Here is a 12084-nt window from a genome sequence, read left to right on the forward strand (position 1 = left end):
CTTTGTTCTTCACTGCTTTTTCTTGCTTCAAGAATCATTTTTTATGATTTTTCAGATTATCAAATAACATTTCTCCTTTTTCATCATTCTTTCAAGAGCCAACAATTTTAACATTCAGAAACAACAAATTCAAAAGACATATGCACTGTTCAAGCATTCATTCAGAAAACAAAAAGTATTGCCACCACATCAAAATAATTAAACTATTTTAAAATTCGAAATTCATGTACTTCTTTTTCTTTTTCAGAAAACAATTTTCATTTAAGAAAGGTGATGGATTCATAGGACATTCATATCTTTAAGGCATAGACACTTAGATACTAGTGATCATATAGTGAAGACACAAACATAATTAAACATGAAGCATAGTAAATGAAAAACAGGAAAATAAGAACAAGGAGATTAAGGAATGGGTCCACCTTAATGAGGGTGGCGTCTTCCTCTTCTTGAAGGACCAATGGTGCTCTTGAGCTCCTCTATGTTTCTTCCTTGCCTTTGTTGCTCTTTCCTCATAGCTCTTTGATCTGCAGTCAATTGCTCTACCTCTGAATGATGGAAAACCAAAAGCAATGCTTTTACCACACCAAACTTAAAAGGTTTGCTCGTCCTCGAGCAAAAGAAGAAAGAAGTGGAGAAGATGGAGGAGATGGAAGTGTGTGAATGGGTGGGTTTGGGAGGGGAATGGTTTGAATTTGAATGGTGAGGTAGGTGGGGATCCTGTGGGGTCCACAGATCCAGTGGGGTCAAGGATTTAGCATCCCTGCTCCAATTAGGCGTATAAAATGCCCTTACTGTGCAATCCTGGCGTTTAACGCCAGACTGCTGCCTGTTTCTGGCGTTAAACGCCCAAATGTAGCATGTTTCTGGCATTTAACGCCAGACTGATGCTTGTTTCTGGCGTTAAACGCGAGCTTGGTGCTTGTTTCTGGCGTTAAACGCCAGACAGATGCTTGTTTCTGGCGTTTAAACGCCAGAATGATCTTCCTCCAGGGTGTGCTATTTTTTATGTTGTTTTTCATTCTGTTTTTGATTTTCCATTTGTTTTTGTGACTTCACATGATCATCAACCTAAAGAAGACATAAAATAGCCATGGAAAATAAATAGATATAATTAAATAACATTGGGTTGCCTCCCAACAAGCGCTTCTTTAATGTCAATAGCTTGACAGTGAGCTCTCATGGAGCCTCACAGATAATCAGAGCAAGGTTGGGACCTCCCAACACCAAACTTAGAGTTTGGTTGTGGCCTCCCAACACCAAACTTAGAGTTTGAATCTGGGGGCTTTGGTTGACTCTGCAGTGAGAGAAGCTTTTCATGCTTCCTCTCCATGGTTATAGAAGGAGAACCTTGTGTCTTATAGTTTGCAATGTCTTCAAACCACAGAGCTTCCTGAATAGCAAACAATTACTCATCCGGAAAGGTTTCAGAGATCTCAGTAGGAGGGAGGGATGCTCTTGCTACTGGTTCTATTCGGGACAGGTGATCAGCTACTTGATTCTCTGTCCCTTTTCTGTCTCTTATTTCTATATCAAACTCTTGCAGAAGCAACACCCATCTTATGAGCCTGGGCTTTGAATCCTGCTTTGTGAGTAGATATTTAAGAGCAGCATGGTCAGTGTACACAATCACTTTTGATCCTACTAAGTAGGATCTAAACTTGTCAATGGCATAAACCACTGCAAGTAATTCTTTTTCTGTGGTTGTGTAATTTTTCTGGGCATCATTTAAAACACTGATAGCATAATAAATGACATGCAGAAGCTTGTTATGCCTCTGTCCCAATACTGCACCAATGGTATGGTCACTGGCATCAAACATTAGTTCAAATGGTAATGTCCAGTCTGGTGCAGAAATAACTGGTGCTGTGACCAGCTTAGCTTTCAGGGTCTCAAACGCCTGCAGACACTTTGTGTCAAACACAAATGGTGTGTCAGTAGCTAGCAGATTGCTCAGAGGTTTTGCAATTTTTGAAAAATCCTTTATAAACCTCCTATAGAATCCTGCATGCCCCAGAAAGCTTCTGATTGCCTTAACATTGGCAGGTGGTGGTAATTTTTCAATTACTTCAACTTTAGCTTGATCCACCTCTATTCCCTTGTTTGAAATTTTATGCCCAAGGACAATCCCTTCAGTCACCATAAAGTGACATTTTTCCCAGTTTAAAACTAGGTTGGTCTCTTGGCATCTTTTCAGAACAAGTGCTAAATGGTTAAGGCAGGAGCTGAATGAGTCTCCAAATACTGAAAAGCCATCCATGAAGACTTCCAGAAACTTTTCTACCATATCAGAGAAGATAGAGAACATGCACCTCTGAAAGGTTGCAGGTGCATTACACAGACCAAAAGGCATCCTTCTGTAGGCAAACACTCCAGAAGGACATGTGAATGCTATTTTTTCTTGGTCCTGAGGATCTACTGCAATTTTGTTGTAACCGGAATACCCATCCAAAAAGCAGTAATATTCATGACCTGCTAGTCTCTCTAGCATCTGGTCTATGAATGGTAAAGGAAAATGATCCTTCCTGGTGGCTGTATTGAGCCTTCTGTAGTCAATACACATACGCCACCCTGTAACTATTCTTGTAGGAACCAGTTTATTCTTTTCATTATGAACCACTGTCATTCCTCCCTTCTTAGGGACAACATGGACAGGGCTCACCCAGGGGCTATCAGAAATAGGATAGATAATCCCAGCCTCTAGTAACTTAGTGACCTCTTTCTGCACCACTTCCTTCATGGCGGGATTTAGCCGCCTTTGTCGTTGAACCACTGGCTTAGCATCATCCTCTAATAGGATCTTGTGCATGCATCTGGCTGGGCAAATGCCCTTAAGATCACTTATGGACCACCCAAGAGCTGTCTTGTGTGTCCTTAGCACCTGAATTAGTGCTTTCTCTTCCTGTGGCCCTAAAGCAGAGCTTATGATTACAGGAAAAGTGTCACCTTCTTCCAAAAATGCATATTTCAGGGATGGTGGTAGTGGTTTGAGCTCGGGTTTAGGAGGTTTCTCCTCTTCCTAAGGAGTTTTCAGAGGTTCTTTTATTTCCTCTGGTTCCTCCAGATCAGGCTGAACATCTTTAAAAATGTCCTCTAGCTCTGATTCGAGACTCTCAGTCATATGGACCTCTTCCACCAGGGAGTCAATAATATCAACGCCCTGGCAGTCGTCTGATGTGTCTGGATGTTGCATAGCTTTGACAACATTCAACTTAAACTCATCCTCATTGACTCTCAGGGTTATCTCCCCTTTTTGGACGTCAATAAGGGTTCGTCCAGTTGCTAGGAAGGGTCTTCCTAGAATGAGAGTTGCACTCTTGTGCTCCTCCATTTCCAGCACTACAAAGTCAGTAGGGAAGGCAAATGGCCCAACCTTGACAATCATGTCCTCAATTATGCCTGATGGGTATTTAATGGAGCCATCAGCGAGTTGAAGACAAATCCGGGTTGGTTTGACCTCTTTAGTCAAGCCAAGCTTTCTGATAGTGGATGCAGGGATTAGGTTGATGCTTGCCCCAAGATCACATAGAGCTGTCTTGGTGCAGTTACCCTCTAATATGCATGGTATCATAAAGCTCCCGGGATCTTTAAGCTTTTCTGGGAAGCTTTTCAGAATGACTGCACTGCATTCTTCAGTGAGGAGAACTCTTTCAGTTTCTCTCCAATCCTTCTTATGACTCAAGATATCTTTCATGAACTTGGCATAAGAAGGTATTTGCTCAAGTGCCTCTACAAACGGAATCTTTATTTCAAGAGTCCTGAGATAGTCTGCAAAGCGGGCAAATTGCTTATCCTGCTCCTCTTTGCGGAGTTTTTGAGGATAAGGTATCTTGGCTTTGTATTCCTCAACCTTAATTGCTGCAGGTTTATTTCCTACAGAGGTAGGTTGAGAAGCCTTCTTGAGGGATTTATTATCAGCACTTGCAGGTGTCTGATTCCTCACTGGCATTTGAAAGCCAGGGTTGGAAGCTGGAGTGGCGTTAGACGCCAGCTCCTCATCTGTTCCTGGCGTCTGAACGCCAGAACTGTGCCTCCTTTGGGCATTCAACGCCAGTTCCTTGCTTGTTTCTGGCGTTGAACGCCAGTCCTGAGCATGGTCTGGGCGTTCAGCACCAGCCTTCCACCCAATTCCTGGCGTTTTAACGCCAGAATTATCTTTTCCTGGGCTCTTACTGTCCTCAGATGAATGTTGGGTTGTTTGCTCAATTCTTGGCTTCCTGCTACCTTTAGGTGGGGTATTTAATGTTTTCTCACTTCTTAATTGAACTGCTTGGCATTCTTCCGTTATTTGTTTTTACAGCTGCTGCTTTGTTTGCTTTAATTGTTCTTCCATATTTATATTAGCCATCCTTGTCTCTTGTAGTCTCTCCTTGAATTCGGCTAACTATTTTGTTAGAAAATCTAATTGCTGATTGAATTCAGCAGCTTGTTCTGCAGGATTGAGTTCAGCAGTTACTGTTTTAACCTCTTCTTTCATGGAAGGGTCACTGCTTAGGTACAGATGCTGATTTCTGGCAACTGTATCAATGAGCTCTTGAGCTTCTTCAATTGTCTTTCTCATGTGGATAGATCCACCAGCTGAGTAATCTAGAGAAAGCTGAGCTCTGTCTGTAAGCCCATAATAGAAGATGTCTAACTGAACCCACTCTGAAAACATTTCAGAGGGGCATTTTCTTAGCATCTCTCTGTATCTCTCCCAGGCATCATAAAGAGATTCATTATCTCCTTGTTTAAAGCCTTGGATGTCCAGCCTTAGCTGTGTCATCCTTTTTGGAGGAAAGTATTGATTCAGGAATTTTTCTGTTAGCTGTTTCCATGTCTTTATGCTAGCCTTAGGTTGGTTATTTAACCACCTCTTGGCTTGGTCTTTTACAGCAAATGGAAACAGTAATAATATGTAGACATCCTGATCTACTTCCTTATCATGTACTGTGTCAGCAATTTGTAAAAACTGTGCCAGAAACTCTGTAGGTTCTTCCTGTGGAAGACTTGAATACTGGCAGCTTTGCTGCACCATGATAAAGAGATGAGGATTCAACTCAAAGCTACCGACTCCAATGGAGGGTATGCAGATACTACTCCTATATGAAGCAGTAGAGGGGTTAGCATATGACCCCAGAGTCCTCCTGGACTGTTCATTTCCACTTAGATCCATGATGGAGAAAGGGAGATGATGTAAAATAAAAAATTTTATTTTTATTTATTTATTTATTTAATTATTTCGCAAGCAAAATAAATTAAAATAAAATAAATAAAAATAGGTGAAGATTTTCGAAAAAAAAATGAGGAGGGAGAAAGTGGTCAAGGAGTTTTGAAAAAGATATGATTTGAAAAAGATTTAAAATTCTTTTTTTTAAATCTGAATTTTAAAAATAAATTTCGAAAATTTGTTTTAAAAATAGAGAGAAAAGATATTTTTGAATTTAAAGAGGAAAGAGAGAAACAATAAGATAGCACAAGATTTAAAATTTTTAGATCTAATGCTCCTTGTTTTCGAAAATTTTGGAGGAAAAACACCAAGGAACACCAAACTTAAAAATTTTAAGATCAAGACACAAGGAAAACTCAAGAACACTTTGAAGACTCACAAGAACAGCAAGAACATGAAGAAGGAACACCAAACTTAAAATTTTTAGAAAACCAAGCTAAAATTTTCGAAAAATAAAGAAAAATCAACAAGAAAACACCAAACTTAAAGTTTGGTACAAGATTTTAAAAAAATTATTTTTGAAAAAAGGATTTTTAAAAAAAGGGATAGCCAATTACCAAGAACATAAGAACCACGCTCTAACTAATTGAGCTATAAATTTAAAGTGTTTTAACATGGTATAAATAATTTTTTTTTTTTTCGAAAACTAAAATTTTGAAAAAGAAAATAAGGATTCTAAAATTTTTGACCAAAAACAATAATAAGAGACTCTAAACCAAAAAGAAAAATTTTTCCTAATCTAAGCAACAAAATAAACCGTCAGTTGTTCAAACACGAACAATCCCCGGCAACGGCGCCAAAAACTTGGTGCACGAATTGTGAACCACACGTTTCACAACTCGTACCACTAACCAGCAAGTGCACTGGGTCGTCCAAGTAATACCTTACGTGAGTAAGGGTTGAATCCCACGGAGATTGTTGGTTTGAAGCAAGCTATGGTTATCTTGTAACTCTTAGTCAGGATATAATACCAATAATAATTCTTAGTTTTAATTGTAAAAAGTCAAAGGGCATAAAACAAATACTTGTTACTCAATAATGGAGAATATGTTGGGGTTTTGGAGATGCTTTGTCTTCTTTATTTCAGTTTTTCTCTTGTACTCCTCTTCACACACGCAAGGCTCCTTCCATGGCAAGCTGTATGTAAGGTGTCACCGTTGTCAATGGCTACTTCCCGTCCTCTCAATGAAAATGGTCCAAATGCTCTGTCACAGTACGGCTAATCATCTGTTGGTTCTCGATCATGTCGGAATAGAATCCCTTGATTCTTTTGCGTCTGTCACTACGCCCAACAATCGCGAGTTTGAAGTTCGTCACAGCCATTCAATCCTTGAATCCTACTCGGAATACCACAGAAAAGGTTTAGACTTTCCGGATTCTCATGAATGCCGCCATCAATTCTAGCTTATACCACAAAGATTCTGATTAAGAAATCTAAGAGATACTCATTCAATCTGATGTAGAACGGAGGTGGTTGTCAGGCACACGTTCATGGATTGAGGAAGGTGATGAGTGTCATGGATCATCACCTTCTTCATAATTAAGCGCGAATGAACATCTTAGATAGGAACAAGCGTGTTTGAATGGAAAACAGAGATAATTGCATTAATTCATCAAGACGCTACAGAGCTCCTCACCCCCAACAATGGAGTTTAGAGACTAATGCCATCAAAGAGTACAAAGTTCAGATCTAAAAATATGGACTATTATATATTGCTGGAAAGCCCTGGATATCTACTTTCCAACGCAATTGGAAGCGCGCCATTTCGAGTTTTGTAGCTCCAGAAAATCCACTTTGAGTGCAGGGAGGTCAGAATCCAACAGCATCAGCAGTCCTTTTTCAGCCTGAATCAGATTTTTGCTCAGCTCCCTCAATTTCATCCAGAAAAATACCTAAAATTACAGAAAAACACACAACTCATAGTAAAGTCCAGAAATATGATTTTTTCTTAAAAACTAATGGAAATAAACTAAAAACCAACTAAATCATACTAAAAACTAAGTAAAAACAATGCCAAAAAGCGTATAAATTATCCGCTCATCAGTAGGATTGATTGGATGAAGACAGCAGGAAAGCAGAGGTTCAGAGGAACGAAAGCATCTCTATGCGCTTATCTGAAATTCTCACCAATGATTTACATAAGTATTTCTATCCTTATTTTATTAGTTATTTTCGAACACTCCATAACTATTTTATATCCGCCTGACTGAGATTTACAAGGTGACCATAGCTTGCTTCATACCAACAATCTCCGTGGGATCGACCCTTACTCCCGTAAGGTTTTTTACTTGGACGACCCAGTGCACTTGCTGGTTAGTTGTATCGAAGTTGTGAATGAAAAACGATTTTATTAAGACGTGCGTACAGAGTTTCTGGCGCCGTTACCTGAGATCACAATTTCGTGCACCAACTCACATAACCACCAGAAATACATTTTGTAAAGCATATCTATCTATAACAATTTCCACTTTAAAATTAAATCAGTTTGTATAAAAAGCACCTACCTCGACTCGTCGAAACCATAACCCAAAATGCATTACGAAACTTTTTCTCTCAACCAAATTCAACAGCAATCCACAAACTCAACCCCTGATCACTTTCGCAGCACTCACAGCAACTTAAAAGCAGTATTCAACATACTGAACTCAAACCTACGTTACCAAACCTCAGAGATTATAACCAAACATACTAAAATACTAACGCAAGACATTCCAAAACATAAATACTTACTGAACTGGTGAAACGAAGCAGTCGCGAACTCCGAGCACATGACGCAAGCAATCGATACACAACCCTACGACTGATAACGCCACAACACCTCAGCCTAAATTATTAGAACAATAATCTAAAGGGCTTTCAAATGGAAAACGCTTACCGAACGAAGAAGGAATGGCTAAACTGAAACAGCGGCAGTCTCCGAACCGGTAGCTCCGGCGACGCAGCTCCCTTCTCCGGCAGCGATAATAGTGGTGTTTTCCAGCAACCACCAATCTCCGGCGACAGCAACAGAAGCTCCAGCTAGGCACCACGGAGCAGCAGATCGGCAGTACCGTCGGCCAAGGTGCGGTGGTGGAGACGCCCTCAAATACGGTGAAACATGGTGGCTATGGAAGCTCGACGGCGGCTGGCTCCGTGACGAGGACGACGGCGACGCAATGAGGGCGACGGCGGCGAACTCCTTCCCACGGTGACTCCCTCATGAGTCCACTCTCTCTCTCTCTCTCTCTCTCTCTCTCTCTCTCTCTCTCTCTCTCTCTCGCCGGCAAACTCGTGGCAGGCGCGACAGCGGCACAGGAACGGCGGCAGTAGCGCGGCCTCCTCTCTTGCCTGAGTCTTGACCCGCGGCGGCGTCGGCTTCACGGGTAACAGCGGCATCAATGCTTCCTCCATGCATACGAGGATGACAGCGGCGAGGCGCTGACACGATGGTGGCGAGTGGCAAGCAGCACGGCGGCGACGGCGAGGCTCACTGGCGCTGGCTCGGGCCTCTCTCTCGGATACCCCTCTATTCTCATCCCTTTCCTTATTTCCATTTCTTCTTCCTTTGAGTGTGTGCGTTGTGTTGTTGAAGGGGAAGGGGGGAAGAAGGGGATTCAGTTGCTTCTGGGTGTGGGGGAAGAAAGGAACCGGGTAATGGGTTAGGGTTTTTCAGGGTTAGGGTTGTGTGTTGATTTTTAGGATTATGGTAAAATTAGGTACAAGGGTAATTTTGTAATTTCAAATAAAAGTATGGATATTAAAGAAATTGAGACCCAATTTAAATCCAACAGTAATGGTATATAGAAAATACTATTTGCTCATCAATTTTACAAATTATTTTCAATAAAATGTCTAAATCAAATAATTAGAGATAATATACTTATTTTCTTCATTTTCCAAGATAGCAGTATTAATATTTAAAATATTATTTATTTATCCAAATCATATAAAATCTTTATTATTTCACAACTACTAACTTTACAATTTAAATATAGAAAATAATTCAATAGTTGTACAATTAGATAAAACTCTAATTTTGAATAGCCAAACCTCAATTTTTGAATTTCTAAAACTTTAAATTGTAAATAGTAAAATAATCCATAGTTATAGAGTTTGGATAAAATCTAATTTATTTCAAATCCAATTAATCAAAATTGCTTCAAATTATTTTCAATAAACTGATTTCCTGAAAATAAAACTGTAAATAAATATATGATTTGAGATTAGTTTAAAATAGGAATTTTTAAAAGTCTTGGGTCTTACAATATGCATCCTACCTTAACCTTAGCCCATTACAACCTATGGGAAAGCCCTCATGATATTTGTATGCATGCATGATTTGATTGTTGATTGTTAGATGAAAAACAAATCTTGGAAAGCATGATTAGGGGAGAATTGAGTAAATCAACCCTATACACTTGAGTGCCTAGAGCGGATACATATCCGGTGAGTGTTCGATCGCTCAATTACATGTTCCCACCCTTAATAATCTGCTCTTGCGAGTTTGTAAACTCTTTCGATGATTCAATCCAATTGTGGTTTGCTTGATTGCTAATACCTTAGCCCTTGTGCTTATATGTGTACTCTTGGAAATTAATTTGTTTTGACTGAGCCATTGCATTCATGTTGATAACTTGTATATAGATAGATTGCATTTAGTTAGTAGTTTGCATTGAATAAATGTGATACCCTTTGCTGCTTTCTTGATTTTAGCATGAGGACATGCTTGGTTTAAGTGTGGGGAGATTTGATAAACGCCGATTTCGTGGTTTATTTCGTGCTTAATTTGAGGGATTGATGCCAGGGCATTTTGGCCAATTTCAGTAACCTTTTCTTTACTATTTTTAGGGTAGTTTCATGCATTTCCTTAGGAAATAAGCTAGTTTTGGGTAGATATTCATTTACATCTTGATTCAAGCATACATTGTGCACTTTACATGATTTCATGAGGATTTTGCATGAATTTAATGACAAATTGGATGTTGCATTTCCCATGACTTGGACTAGAACTTTGATGCACTTTATTGCTTGATTTCAGGACAAAGGAAGCAAAGAAGAACCACATTAGTAGCTACGTTAGTTACACTAACGTTAACACTAACGTGGAATGGGAGTAACTTGCAAAGTTAATGAGAAAAGTCATTGCCAATAATGCTCTCGAAGCCATCATTGCCCACGTTAAGAGTCACGTTAACTAAGCTAACGTGAACTCTAACGTGGAAGAAAGGAAATGGAGCCAACGTTAGTGACACTTAACATTATCACTAACGTTGGACCAAGCTCATAAGTGGCCACGTTAGTTGCCACGTTAACTTAGTTAACGTGGCCTCTAACGTTAAGAAGAAAAGGGGGACGCCAATGTTAGTGTCATTCAACATTCTCACTAACGTTGGCCAAGTCATAAGAAGCCACGTTAACTCCCACGTTAACCTAGTTAACGTGGCAGCTAACGTGAAGAAACTAAGTGATCGACAACGTTAGTGACACCAAACATTGTCACTAACGTTGGGATGAACACACACTACCCCCAAGAGGCCATGTTAACTCCCATGTTAACCTAGTTAACGTGGAAGTTAACTTGAAGAAGAAAGGTTGTCGACAACGTTAGTGACACCAAACATTGTCACTAACGTTGGAAGGAGCCAACACAAGCCACAATGAGCCACGTTAACTCCCACGTTAACTTAGTTAACGTGGAAGCTAACGTGAGGAGAGGGATGATGAGCCAACGTTAGTGACATTCAACTTTGTCACTAACGTTGGAGATGGCTAGCACAGCCACGTTAGAAGCCACGTTAAGCTAGTTAACGTGGACTCTAACGTGGGAGCTAAGGGGCACATTGGAACGTTAGTGACAATGTTAAGTGTCACTAATATTCTCGAAGGTTGGCAAGCCTACGTTAAAAGAGCCACGTTAACTAAGTTAACGTGGACTCTAACGTAGGGAAGGGGGAGGCTTCTCAACGTTATTGGGAAAGTTGAGTCCAAAAAACATGCACGAAGGTCAAAGAGGCAACGTTAGTGGCAACGATTGTGCCACTAACGTTGAGGTTAACGTGGCTCTTACTTGGGTGAGGAACATTAGTGAAAAAGTTGAATGTCACTAACGTTCTCGAACCTATATTTTCACTGAACGTTAACACCACTAATGTCCTGAGCTAAAGTCTCTGCCCACTTCACACTTTCTCTCTGCAAGTAAAGCCAAGCCCAATGAAGAAGATAACTGCTTCAAACTCAAGATCCAAAGGCCCAGACCCAAGACTTGAAGAACCAATAGAAGAGTAGAAGAGTAGTATATATAGGAGTAGCTTTGAATTATTTGGAGAGTTGGAAATTATAGGGAGCCTCTTGGCATAGAACTACTCTCTGTAATTTACTTTCTCTGCACTTCTGGTTTCATCATGTATTCTCCATCTTTGTTTTCATTTTCCAGAGCTATGAACAACTAAACCCCTTTCATTGGGTTAGGGAGCTCTGTTGTAATTTGATGGATCAATACTAGTTTTCACTATTCTTCTTCTCTCTTTTCTCTTAATTTTACTTGAAAGCTTTCGATCTTCATCCAATTAGGTAGTTATCTTGGAAAAGAAGCTATTCATACTTGGATCTCTTCTGAACCTTGAAAGAGGAATGAAGAGATCATGCTAGAAATGCTTTCTCATGCTGGACCAAATTGGGTTTGGATGGATATGTGACTATAATCCTCTTAACACTTGATTTGGGAAATGCATGTGGTATAATCAGTGACCATACTTCATCTCTTCTCATGAGCAATTGACCAAGGAATTGGCTATTGATCAAGATTTGAGAGATTGAATTACAAGAAATTGTAATTCAATCACTTAAGATTGCCAAGGAGATCAATGAGTGCATTGATTGAGGAAGAGATGAAAATAAA

The sequence above is a fragment of the Arachis hypogaea genome, chromosome 17 (assembly GCF_003086295.3).
Source record: "Arachis hypogaea cultivar Tifrunner chromosome 17, arahy.Tifrunner.gnm2.J5K5, whole genome shotgun sequence".
Classification (NCBI taxonomy): domain Eukaryota; kingdom Viridiplantae; phylum Streptophyta; class Magnoliopsida; order Fabales; family Fabaceae; genus Arachis; species Arachis hypogaea.